The 13,001-nt window shown below is 41.9% G+C and overlaps 1 long non-coding RNA gene across 1 annotated transcript in view; it reads right to left on the reverse strand.

Moving 5' to 3' along the window:
- Positions 1-405: 405 nt before the first annotated feature.
- The window catches only part of LOC118603947, a 40,199-nt gene continuing 27,603 nt past the window's right edge, over positions 406-13,001 (reverse strand). The window contains exons 2-3 of the long non-coding RNA XR_004951493.1: positions 1,681-1,769; positions 406-531 (exon numbers count right to left, since the gene is read on the reverse strand). This is a non-coding gene — a long non-coding RNA (uncharacterized LOC118603947). The remainder of the gene's footprint in view (positions 532-1,680; positions 1,770-13,001) is intronic.

Genomic DNA, 13,001 nt, shown 5'->3' on the forward strand with positions numbered 1-13,001 from the left:
GCATGCAAGGGGGGCCCTAGCAAAGAAAACAGGTGTGGGAAAGGGAGATGACATGATCTTTTACAGGCACAGAAGGACAATCCACCTGCAGAGTATACAGGAAAAGACATTCAGGAGGCGATGGGTTGAATAATTCTGTAAGTCACCGCAAGAACAAATTATTCCCCAAAGATGTTAAGATGTTCCTGCCTGGCCTTCTGGAGAGCAGATCCCTAGTAGGGAACTTCAGGGCTGATGGTAGACATTGAATTAGAGTGAGATCGTAGAAACCCTAGAGGAGAAGTCTGAAAGCCTGGCCCCAGTATGGCTTCACACCGCCCTGTATCCTCAAAGGCAAGCCACTTACTGCTTCTAAGCATCAATCTGCCCATCTGTAGAATGGGGAGAGAATGCCTTCCTCACACCCCCATCATCCCATCAGGGGAATCATGAGTGTTAGAGGGCTTATCGGCCACTTACAGGAGTGGAGATTGAAACTGCAGCCAAGGCAGGTTGTAGGTGAGGATCGACCGCTTTAGTTCAGGATCAAGTCTGCAGGGATAAAGAGGAAGAAACTGAGGGCCCTGACACAGGCTTCTGTCACACCATTTTATTGGGTGTGGCCTACCCTGAGCAACCTAGCACAGACTACTTCTTTCTATTCTCAACCTAATGTGAAAGCCTCACTAAATATTTGCTCTGGCCTTCAAGTCTTTTGGATCCACTATTTTCCTCTCCAGATTTTCAGATTTAAATCCAAGCTGAGGAAAGTCTTGTTAAAGGCAGGTTTGTGCTGGTCCCTGGGATGGGACTGGGAATCAGACATGTTCAGGAGAGCAGCAAAGGCTCGTAGAGAACCAGGGATTTTCCCTTCTGAGGCTGATAGCCTGAGGCTGAAAAAAAGACTTCTCTGTGTCTGGGGGACTATGCAGTTCCCAGGCCCACACATAGCACGTGGGACTCTGTAGAAGTCACAGAACATGCAATAAAACAGGTGGCACCTATTCCTTCAGCCACTGGAAAAGATAGCAATTGACTAGACCAAAGTGAAGGCTGCAGGCATTCCACATGAATAAGAGGAATGATTGAACCCTGTCATCCCTGGAATGGTAGTGTTTCATGTGTGGTGTCCCATGTTCAGAACTACAGGAAATATCTTAGAAAATGGATGCATGTAACTCAGAACCAGCCTGAGCATCCCCCACAAGAACAATGGGTTCTTTGGTGATCAGGGACCAGTCTTAGGAGCATTGGCAGCCTAAGAGCTGTCAATGGTTTCTGGAACACTGAGGCTGAGAAACCCCAAATCACAACAGCAGCCGAACAAAAGAAAAGAGAGACTATCTAAACCAGAAGAGGGCAGCAGTCACTACACTGGACCACTGCACAGTTAGAGCTCAGTCCACATAGTCAATGCCCACTTACTTGACCTTTGACCTTGGAAAACTGACTTTGCCTTTCCCAGGCTCAGTTTTCTTCTCTCCTTAGGACTGAGATGTGTATAAATATTAACAAAGTGCTGACGCATGGTAAATGCTCAATAAGTCATAGCTTTTATTTTTCTGAGACATTATATTCTCTTCCTTTGTTTTTCCTCTCTAGAGGTATGGCCTTGCCCCACAACCTGCATCCCACACAGGAGCAAAAGCCTGAATAGATGAGGCTCTCTTCTCACCATTCTCAATGACCAGCTGGACTTACATAAGCACTTTATCTTTCCGAGGATGAGTTTCTCATCTGTCAGCAAGTGATGAAAATAGATGATGTGGAGGGCTGCTTCTTCTAAAAATCTATGGAACAGAAAATTCAGCATTACATGATTGTCGATACATGCTCATGTGCTTGTGTAGTCTCAGTGTACCAGGAGTTGCCCAGATGCTTTCATGGACAGATAACAGGAAGGGTTGCCTTAGCAATTTAGTGTTATTATTTAGATATTCCTACGATAAAGTCAGCTTCAGAATCTAAATTGCAACAGACTTCAGGCTGAACAACTCAGTTTAAGAGAGGAAGTCCTAGACACTCATTTCTGAAAAAAAATTTAAATAAACAAATTGTTCAAATAACATTAATGGAGATTTTATCCTACCCTGTTATTAGTATTTTGAAATGTTCAGAATAGAACAAAACTCAAAACATCCCTCAGTATCACTTCATTGTCATTTAGTCTTGCTCATTGATGATATTCACATTTCCATTAAAGCGTTCTTGCAATTCTTCTCCATGTTATCTTCCTCAATTTATGTTGTCTGCTTCTCTCTTTGGCTCTGTGACACATTCTGAAATTCAGTCTTTGTAAGAGTCTGTCTTGGGAAGCTTGATAAATAGTATTGGGCAAATCCATGGAGACATAGGCTCACATCATGAGACTGCTAGTAAGAATATACAATGGGGTAAAGACAGTCTCTTCAATAAATGGTATTGGAAAAACTGGACAGATACATGCAAGAAAATGAAACTAGACCGCTATCTTATACCATATAGAAAAATAAATTCAAAGTGAATTAAAGATTTAAATGTAAGACCTAAAACCATAAAATACCTAGAAGGCAGGAAATTCTGTGACATACCTCTTAGTAATATTTTTTGAGGCTATGTCTCCTCAGGCAAGAAAAACTAAAAAAAAAAAAACAAAGCTAATGAGACTGCTGTTTAACACAAGCATCAGCACATTTCACATGGCTCGGAGGAGGGCTCCCTTGCCACTCTTTCGTCCTAACACTGGCAGGTCCCACCATTTAAAAGACAACTTAGAATTATGTGCCCACAGCAAACAGAGAAGCTATGGGAGAAGATAGCTAAAAGTCAGCCTCTGTGGTTTTTACTGATGTAACATACCTAATTCCAACTCAGGAACTTCAATTCTCCAACACCAACTGGGAATTCAACAGCTTGTTTCAATTCTGATAGTAACTACCCAGAGCTAGGACAGACCACACAGATTGAGGGTTCAGTCTCACAAAACTGTCCCCACTTCAAATGCCAGCTGCAAATGGACTCCTCAGACAACCTTCACTTCTACCTAGCTGGCCAAAAATTCAAGGTTCCCAGAACTCTTCCTCATGTTTGATAATTTGCTGAGAAGATTCACAAAATGCAAGAAAGTGACTCTATTTATAAGTACAGTTTTATTATAAAGGATACGAATGAACAGCCAAATGGAAGAGATTCATAGGGAAAGGTATGGATTTAAAGTGTATAGAGCCTCCATACCAATTTCAGGGCATGCCACCTTCCCTGGACCTGGATGTGTTCAGCAGCCTGGAAGCTCTAATAACATCCTTGTTTCAGAGTTTTTAATTCATTTTTTGTTGTTGTTGTTGTTGTTGTTGTTAAGGTGGGCATGATTTATTAAATCATAGTCTTTGATGACTGAAGTCAATCTCCAGCCTCTCTCTCTTCCCAGGAGCTGGGGTGGGGGGTGCTGGGGAGGTGGTGTTGCCGAAAGTCCTAATCCTCTGGCAACCAGCTTCCATCCCAAAGTTCTCTAGGATCCTGCCTAGGGTCACCTCATCAGCAGGTATAGTCTAAAGGGGCTCATTTCGGTAATAAGAGGCACTCCCATCACTCAGGAAATTCCAAGGATTTTAAGACCTCTGTTCCAGGAACCAGGGACAAAGATCAAATACCTATTTTTTATTATACCACATCACCTGGTTGACTGAGAGAGGCTCTCACACTCCTTGAGCATCAGATTTTTGATTTGCAAACATCCTAAGACACCCCCCATCCTACCTAAAAGGTAGGCTGTGAGCATCCAGGAGAGTGTGAAAGGTGTCAAACAGGTGTGAGTTAAAACTCTTCACACACTGAGATTCTATTTCACATCCACTAGTGTTGCTAAAATCAGAACAGCCAGAGCATTCTCTTTCATGGCTGATAGGAGTATAGGTTGGCACACCCAAAAAGAGAATTGTTTGTTAGTTTCTATTAAGTTAAACATCCATCTACCCTATAACTCAGTCATTCCACTCTTGAATATTTACCACAAAAAATAAAAACCTATTTCTACAAAAGAGAATTGAATGTTCAGAGCAGCTTTCCTCTTAATGGTCAAAAAGAAAAGAAAAAAGAAAAAAAAAAAGAATGAACTACTTATACAAAAATTCAAATGGCTAAATCTTAAAATTTTAAGAAACCAGACACAAAAGTGTACATACATTATGGTTTCACTTATATTAAATCTAAAATTGTCAAAACTAATTTAGAGACAGAAGTAAGAACATGGTTGTTAGGTGATTGATTGGAGACGGATATTAGGAAGTTGTCTTGCAGACTCTTTGTTTTGTTTGCAGTGGTCATTATAGAATATGCATTGTTGACATAAGAAATGTTCAAACCTGTAGAGTATTTTAATGAGTTTATTTGAGCCAAACTGACAATTGCCAGGAAGCAAAATCTCAACAGACTGAGAAAATGCTCTGGAGAATGGTAGTTTTACAGCTTATTTTATACTTTAGAATCAAAGGAGGAGTTATAAGGGGGGTTACATGGCATCCATTGTTGGTAGAGTAAGGGGATGGAAGAAAGAAAAACAAGGAAATCTCTAGGATTGGATAAAAAGTAAAATGAAAAAACACATACTTCTTTTACATTGGTGGGTATAGGATAGTTAATAATTAACATTTACAGCACACAGAGATGGTATTCCAAGAACAAGATAATAGTGAGGTGTTCTACACGCTTGTTCTTGGTTCAGGGTGTGTGCCCTGCAGGGTCTAGAAAAAGGGATTATTCTGACATTTCAAAAGTATATTATCTTTTATGTAAAAAGATAACAGACAGGCTTACTTAAAGTAAAGAATTACCTTTGTCAAGGAAGCTACAGGCCCAGGATATGACTACCTATCATAACTCACTTTTAGTTAAATCTTTTTATGTTCAGACAATCCTGTGTGATTACATTCAGTTTCTGAGTTTGCGAAGACCACCATGCAGGCCACCCCTGAGCCTGTCAGGTTTAGTATGTGGCCTGTTTTTCATCTACAATATGATTATCAAAATTCTCCAAACTGAAAGCTTAAAATCTTTCACTTTGATCAAAACAATTTTTAAAAGCCCTCTCAGTAAGGATCATGGGACTAAGAACTGTATAGAGGTCTCTGGAAGAAAGAGGGGCTCCTGGGCTATAAAGGACAAATCCTGTCTAATCTTACAGGCTCAACTCTGAATTTCAGAGTCGAATTAGTTGTCCGAGACTTGCTTAGGGAGGGTTCCAATGCCTACGTGAACACGATTCTAACTGTATCTCTCCCTGAAGCCTACAGAGGAAGTGTCTATTAATAGTATTCCCTGAGTCATAATTCTTGCTTGTCTTCCCCAGTTATGAGCTCCCAAACCAGAAACTTTCAGGACACAGCAAAGTGCGTCATTCGTCTCTGTATCTTTCATACTTGGCTGGGCAAGCAGACCATAGGTGCGCTATAAATTATAAATTGTACTAAATTGCTAAATACCAAGGTCGGTTATGGATGACTCAGAAAACCCAACCTTGGTGCTAAAGGATCCAAATTGTCAACATGCATTAACTATACTAATCATATAATTATGCAGTTTCTACAGTCCGAGGTGGTAGGGGTAGAATAGTTTTCTCTTCATGCCATACACCAAAGAGACAGCGAGTGCAGACCACTAACTCAGAAGCTGTTTTCTAAGGAGGGCGGAGAAATGGGGCAGTCTCTCTGCCTCTCTCTGTGTGTATGTGTCTTTTTTTTTTTTTTTTTTTTTTTACACTTTCAGCACTTGGTCTTCCTAGGTGGTCTCCCATCCAAGTACTAACCAGGCCTGCCTGACCCTGCTTAGCTTCCAAGATCAAACAAGATTGGGCATGTTCAGGGTGGCATGGCCATAGACTCTCTCTCTGTCTCTCTCTAATGTTTTTTTCCATGCTGATGGGAAAAATCGCATACGTATTTTCTAAAGAGATCTATTAGGGGGAAAAAGAAAAAGCCACATGAAGTCTTTCACTCCATCCTCCTCACTTCCGCTTTCTCCAGCTTTCTTTCACACTGAAGCATAGGCTGTAGATAGAAGGGGTTTTATAACTTCTGCTTCAGACACATCCCTTAGGTAGGTCAGATTGAAATAACTTCATCTGTCTGAGCAAAGGGAGCAACACGTTAAAATCTCAAACTGTTTAGCCCTGTGCTCAGCCTCTTACTATTCAGAAATAGTAGTAGCTATGGTGATGATGACAGTGAGGTAAGGACAAGTAGAGATACAAATAAAGTTTTTCAATAGCATAGGAAATGAATGGCAAGTCTATCTGGATGGTCAGGGAAAGGCCCGTAGGATGAAGGGATGTTTAAGCTGGTGGGCAGAGGAAGAGACACAATGTAGAGGGTCAGAAAAATGTCTGGGCCAACTGAAAAGGGTGTGTGAGGTTGCCTGAGGGTTCAGAGCCCCTTTTGGAGAACAGTGGATTGGCCAAGAATCCAGAATCCTGGACCAAGAATCAGTTCACATTTGAGCTTGTACCAGCATTGTTGCTATGAACAGTTTTCAAGGCAAGCTACATTTTTGTTTTTATTACCCTCCCAGGAAGAGGTTCCTTCCCTTTTCAATGCCACATATTTGAAAGGAATATCAGAGATAAAGGACAACTGATTGCAAATAAAAATTCTTTCACAGTGATCTCTACAATGACAGACATAAATCTTATCAATTCCTTGGACTTCTCATATTGAAAAACCACAGAATGATTTCAAATGGCATTTCATCAAATTCCAGGGGCTTTTCAAAGCCACCTGCACTTTGTTTTTCATAAATGAAAAGGGTTCATGGATTAAAGATTGAATATTGAGTATCAATTCCATGGATAGCTTTCTCTAGACTGATATTTCAGGATGGTTTCTCCTTCAGGTTCTGACTCTGGAATATGCATCTAGCACTTACTTCCATCTGGATCCAAATCAGACTGCAGCTTTCCCAAGTGTGCACAACCCCCTCCTTATGAGCTAAGGAAATGATTTCTCTTCAGAGAGTCTATTCTAGCTGAGCTCTTTAGGTGAGCATGAAGGTTACTGGGGTCTGTTCTGACTCTATAAATGACACAGGAATCCTCCAGGAGACTGACTTCACTAGAAGGGGATAAGGGAAGCAGATCTTTCCATCTCCCTTCTTTTTCTTCCACTCATTAATTTCTCTGGCCTCTTCCAACTTCCTGCACTCTCGAAACACAGCTCATTCTGATGTGTACATCATTCTGATGTTCTCAGGACTTCTTTTGTTTGGTTAGTTTTGGTTTTTGTCTTTAATATTCTTTCCTTTTGAAGAGGAGATCTGGAGTCCCATGTTTCCTTCTGGAAAGCAGTCAACTGAAGCCAGATGATGTGTATGCTGAGCAGCAGGAGGGCTGTCAGACAAAACTCAGGCCTCAGGCTGTTCAAGCCACTCCAGGATGCGGACACAGAACAGAGTCCTTGACTTTATGTTTTGCGAGAATGAAGGTGGAAATGAAATTGGTGGTCAGATAATCTAGAACCCCACACAGAGAGTGTCCCTGGACTACATGCCCTGTGCTGGCCCACAGCTGGGGGTTGGCACTGGCTGCTGCAAATATGTCATATTACAATTGGGAAGGAATCACTGGAGTTGGAAGGAACTAGAGAACTGCAAGACAGGACCACTTTTTATAAGACATGAGATTCTGAACAGGAAACGAGAGTAGGACAAGACCGACTAGGCAGGACTTGTCATCAGAAACCAGAGAAGAAGCCATGTGCAAGCCAATGAGATTCAACTCCAAAGTCAATGGCCCTTTGTTACACTCTCAGTCAAGATGGAGAACAGCTGGGGTCAACTCATTTTGTCCTATGAGAGTTGATTGTTGATTGTTAAATTTTCAGGTCTTTTAAGAACTAGTTGTTAAACAAAGCCATCATTAAAAATTAAATTATATCCAAGTAAATAAATTACATAGTGAAATGTAATAAATATTAAAACTCATCATGGTCTAATTAATTTATTACATTTTACTCTTTTTTTCTGCTCTTGAAGTCATTTAGCATCCATTAAATTTGCACAAAGGAAATACCATGTAACAGTGTGTGCTATTGCATGTCTTTTCCAATTGTGCACTCAGGAACATCATGTGGTACCTTGAAATAAGCCATGGTGTGAATATTTACATGAAAAGAAGGCAAACACTACAAATAATGGCTTTTTCCCTAGACTGCTACTGTTAAATGTTAACCAGCCACCACACTATTGTTTCAGAACCTGTTGAGGGTCAACATATCCTTCAGGAACTATTGAAATTTGTGGGGAGTGACCCCCTCTAACTGTGTTGTGGCATCTAGAAGAGTAAGAGGAAGTAAGAGAGGCAGGGAGATTAGCTAGCGGTCACACAGAGGATAAACAGGCACGCCCTGGGGTTGACTACAGCCATAGGGGAGTAATAAAGAGGCAGATGAGTGAAAAAGAGGCCAGGGAAGTAAGAATGGCAGGGCTTATGTTGACTAGGAAGGGCTGAAGGGGAACTAGAAGCAAAAGTTAGCTCTGAGGTTTTAAGCCTGAATGATTAGTAGATGCTGATGTTATCAGCCAAGTTAAAAGTCTCAGAGGAGGCTTTAACAGAGGACCGGGATTGAGAAAAGATGAGTCTCTTTGCGCTATTTTGAAGTGGAAGTAACTGGTGGTGTCCCATGACCCTGAATACAGTTTTTCAACTAAGCAGAGATTAGAGAAAAGATGTCCATGTCCTTGGCTAGCAGCTCATCCCCCTGCTCAGCAAGTTTTCAACTGTGTTTTACAATCTCAGGGTGTCAGAGCTGAAAGGATGTTTGTGATCCTCAGACTCTCTCACTTCATTGTACAGATGAGATCACCATAGCCAGGGGTTTATGAGAAATATGCCGGCCACACAATCCTGACATGCCAAAAATAGGGGTGGGGCCAGGGTCTATTAGGGGTAGCACTTTCCAGTTCAGTAGGGGACCACTTGATTTGAAGTTAACATTAATAGGACTGTTGTGCTGGAGATGGGGTGACAAGTGAAGGTGAATTGGCAATTCCAGGGAGTTCTGGGATGGGGAGGAGGCATTAAAAGGAGAAGGCTGCTGAAAGGGGAATGCTGCTCAGCCTGAAGCAACTTTTACCTCTTCTCCAAATGTGCCTAGGCTCTGGGTCTTGACCATCCTGGGAAGGACAGCATGACTTTCTCATTCTGGCCCAGGACTAGGAAGGCAGAATAGCCTAGGTTCATTGGCAATAAAGAAAAAGAAGAGGGAACACCTGTCCAGGTACTGAGGGTTCTGGGACAGGGTCTAGGTAAAGTAAGGCAGGAGGCCAGAAAGAGTCCCAGACAAGAAAATGGGTGACTCCAAAGCAGAGGCTCCACAGCCATCAAGAGAGGCCCCTATTGTCCGGAGTGTAGCTCTTCTGAGACTATTATCCTGGTTTGGAGCATGAAAGTCCCCCATGTATATAGGGTCCAACTTGTCAATCAGGCAGCATGTGCATTGGAGAACATAGGGAACTAGACCCAGGAGGACAAGGTATATGTTCCGTGTCTGTTCCCTGCCAGCTCAAGACCAGCCTCAAATGAATAGTGTCATGTGCTTCTTTGTTTGGTATAAATGCCTTTTGTGTGCCAGGCATTGGGAATACTAGAGTAAGCAGCCCCACAAAGTCCCTGTCATAAGAGAATGTATATGCCAGTGAATGGTAAGCAGACATACAAATGAGAATACGTGTGGATGTAGCTATGATGAAACTAAAGAAGAATAATAGACTTGGGAAAATTCCATGTGCCCTTGTTAGCTCATTTATGAAATGGTGCTGATGCTGCCCCCAGCTCCACCCCAGGAGAGGACCATGGTGAAGCACAGGTAGGGCCTGCTAGAGTCTCAGGAAGACAGAGTGAGTGAGCTGAATTCAACCACAGATGCTGCTTCTCTCTTTTTAAATTGTAGTAAAATATACTTAAAATTTACTATTTTAACTATTTTAAGTGGTATTAAGTATACACACACTGTGGTACAATCATTACCACCACCCTTCTCTAAATATTTCTCATCATCCCAAACAGAAACTCTTCATCCATTAAACAGTAATTCCCCATTCTCTATGCTCTCTATTTTACTTTTGTCTGTATAAATCTATGTATTCTAGACACCTCATATAAATAGAATCATATAGTATCTGTCCTTTTGTGTCTGACTCATTTCACTTAGCTTCACATAGAAGTAGAATTTCTGGATCATAAGGTAATTCTATGTTTATCTTTTTGAAGGACTTCCAAGCTGTTTTCCAAAGTGATTGTACATTTTTCACTCCCACCAGCAACTGTACAAGGGTTCCAATTTCTCCACATCCTCGCCAATGACCATTATTTTTAATTTTTCTAGTAATAGCCATCCAAATGTATGTGAAGTAGTCTTTAGCTTTTTTCGATGTAATCACAATGAAATACTGTCAGATTGCATCCTGTGTGTGTTAATTACATGCCTCCATTGTTCTGTATACACCAGCATATTAGTCAATATCTCATGGACGATTTAAGGAATTGTCAAAGGTAATCTCAACAAATTTATAACTACCTCTGTGTTTCTTTCCATAGAAATAGAGATGACAGAGGACTGGCAGCCTGTCTGGAAAGCCTGGTAATGTGTCATGTGCAGACCTAGGAAGTCTAAAAGTCACTCCTGGCACTTTTCTTCCCTCTTCTACCCACCACAAACCAGTCTCAGAGAAGGACAGCAAGGGCGAGGGCAGTGGCAGTTCACTCAGGCATCACATTTATATTTATGGGCCATTGCTCCTTTTCAAAATGACTGGAACCAAGGCGGGTGGATAAAGAACAGCAGAAAATAATATAGGATCTGTAAACTGTCCCTAGCCAGACTCACCTGGTCTCCCACATCTGATCCTCAATGTATCTCAACTTCAATTAATAAATAACATGTGTCCTGGAGCAGGACATATTCACATGTGTAATGTATGTGTCAAAATCCAAGCAAGTTCTAATCAGAGGCCAACACTACAGATGTATAGCCCACCTAATTCATACACTGACACTCCGTGGTCTGAAAAATCAATGGGTAAGGAGGTGCTTTCCTGGCTAAAGTTACTTACACATCGTCGGATTTAGAACTCTTATAGAGGAGCACTTTTAGGGACTTCAGCAAGAACTAAGTGGAGATTGAGCAAAGATATGTGTCATTGGCTAGTAGTTCATCCCCTATTCAGGAAATTTTCATTTTGTTTTGCAATCTCAGGGTGTTTACAAGATAAGCATGCCCAAGGCCTGTCCCTTTAGTTGGCTTTGTGGACCTCACACTCCCACGAAGGCCCTTTAAGAGCAGTACCTGCTGTTCCTTAAATAAATGACTTATTTTGAGATTGTTGACAAATCCAGTGAAAGAAGCTGACACTTGAGTCTATCTGATCCATTTAGCAAGAACAAAGCATTTCCATGCCAATGCGTGGGCTCCAACATGAGACTCTCTTCAGTGGAATTATGAATATATCATTGTGCTGTGGTAGTCCCAAGGAGAGAAGTCAAACATGCTCATCACTCCACGCACATTATTTCGTCCTCACTTATTAGGTCCTGGCAGGCATCAGTCTCATTTTATGTTGGAGATGGTACTTTGTTTTCCTTGCTGTAGGGGCTACAGAAGGCATCCACTATCTGTGCTCTGTTGTGATTCGCAGTCCAAGGACTACAGCTGAAAGTGCACAGTACCCATAAGAAAGATATCATTTTCACAGGCTTCAATTTGCTAAAGAGGTCCAGGTTGAGAGGGAGCTGGGAAATTTGCAGAAGTGAGCACGAAGGAGAATTTCTCCTGAGTCTGGGCATGAGTTGGATTTCTTTCAGCAAGAAGCAGCAGCTATATCTTATTCTGTGCAATCTCACAGAGGTAAAAGTCCCTGTGTCAGCTTTGGCTGACAAACATCCTAAAACTCAGTGACTTAAAACACAACCACTTCTGATCTCACAATTCTGCAGTTTGGCTACATGGCTTTCTCTTCTGTTGCTGGGTCAGGCGGTCTGGGATGACCTCAGCTAGAACAGTTTTTCTCTATTCCTGTATTCCAGCAGAGTGGCTAGACTTGTTCCAGTGGTAGTTGGGTGGTGTCAGAGCAACAGAGAGAAAGAGAACGCACAGAAGCATATGAGGACTTGAGGCTCACAGGTGGCCCACCTTCACTTCCACCATGTGCTATTGGCCAAAGCAAGGCACAAGCCAGCCCAAATTCAAGGGGAAGGAAAGGAGTTACAAAGAGTGAGGACACAAGAGGGAGTGAAGGGTGTGGCCATTCTTATGCTCTACCACCAGCCTCATGACATGATACAGGTGATTCAGAAACACATGCTTTTAAGAATCCTATGGGTTGAACAAAACAATTCAGGGTAAAAAATATGTGGAATGAATGCCAGAGGGCCTCTTCTGAGTGTTTGGGCCATTTAAATCTCCTGAGACTTTTGTCAGCTCTGTGGAGAGATAGGTTCTCCAACTGGACAGAACATGTCTTCCTCCAGCTTAGTCATTAGAAGCTGGAGCAGCTATCTACTTTTAAAAAAATGTGGCAATTCTTATACTTGAGGGTTATAGACTAAAATCTGTACTGGCTCAAAATAAATGAAGTGACCTAGCAAGGATCAGAGAGACAAAATAACTTGCCTAGGATCACACAGCTAGTAAGAAGCCAAACCCTGAGTAGCCTGCCAACCCTCCCTTTATCAACCACATGACATAATATTCTGGGTGCCTATAGCTGAAGGAAAACAGTATGTCATTTTTGGTAGCCATGAAATGAAGCCTGGGGCTGACACCTGCAGAGAGAATAGCTTGTGAGATGGCTTGGTTGTCCATCAAGAAACCAAAAGTCCTAGGAGCTGGGCTTCTAGACACTGCTGCTTCATCCTCTTTCCCCAGACAGGAGCCTGGAAGGTACGTGTGTTGTCACACTTGCAATCACTAGTCCTTCATCTGAGGAGTAGTCAGATTTTCTGTTCCTTAGTTTCCACACATTACACAGAACAGAGCAGAAAGAGAAGAAAAATGAGAGAA

Source organism: Rousettus aegyptiacus, unplaced genomic scaffold (assembly GCF_014176215.1).
Source record: "Rousettus aegyptiacus isolate mRouAeg1 unplaced genomic scaffold, mRouAeg1.p scaffold_m13_p_6, whole genome shotgun sequence".
Classification (NCBI taxonomy): Eukaryota; Metazoa; Chordata; class Mammalia; order Chiroptera; family Pteropodidae; genus Rousettus; species Rousettus aegyptiacus.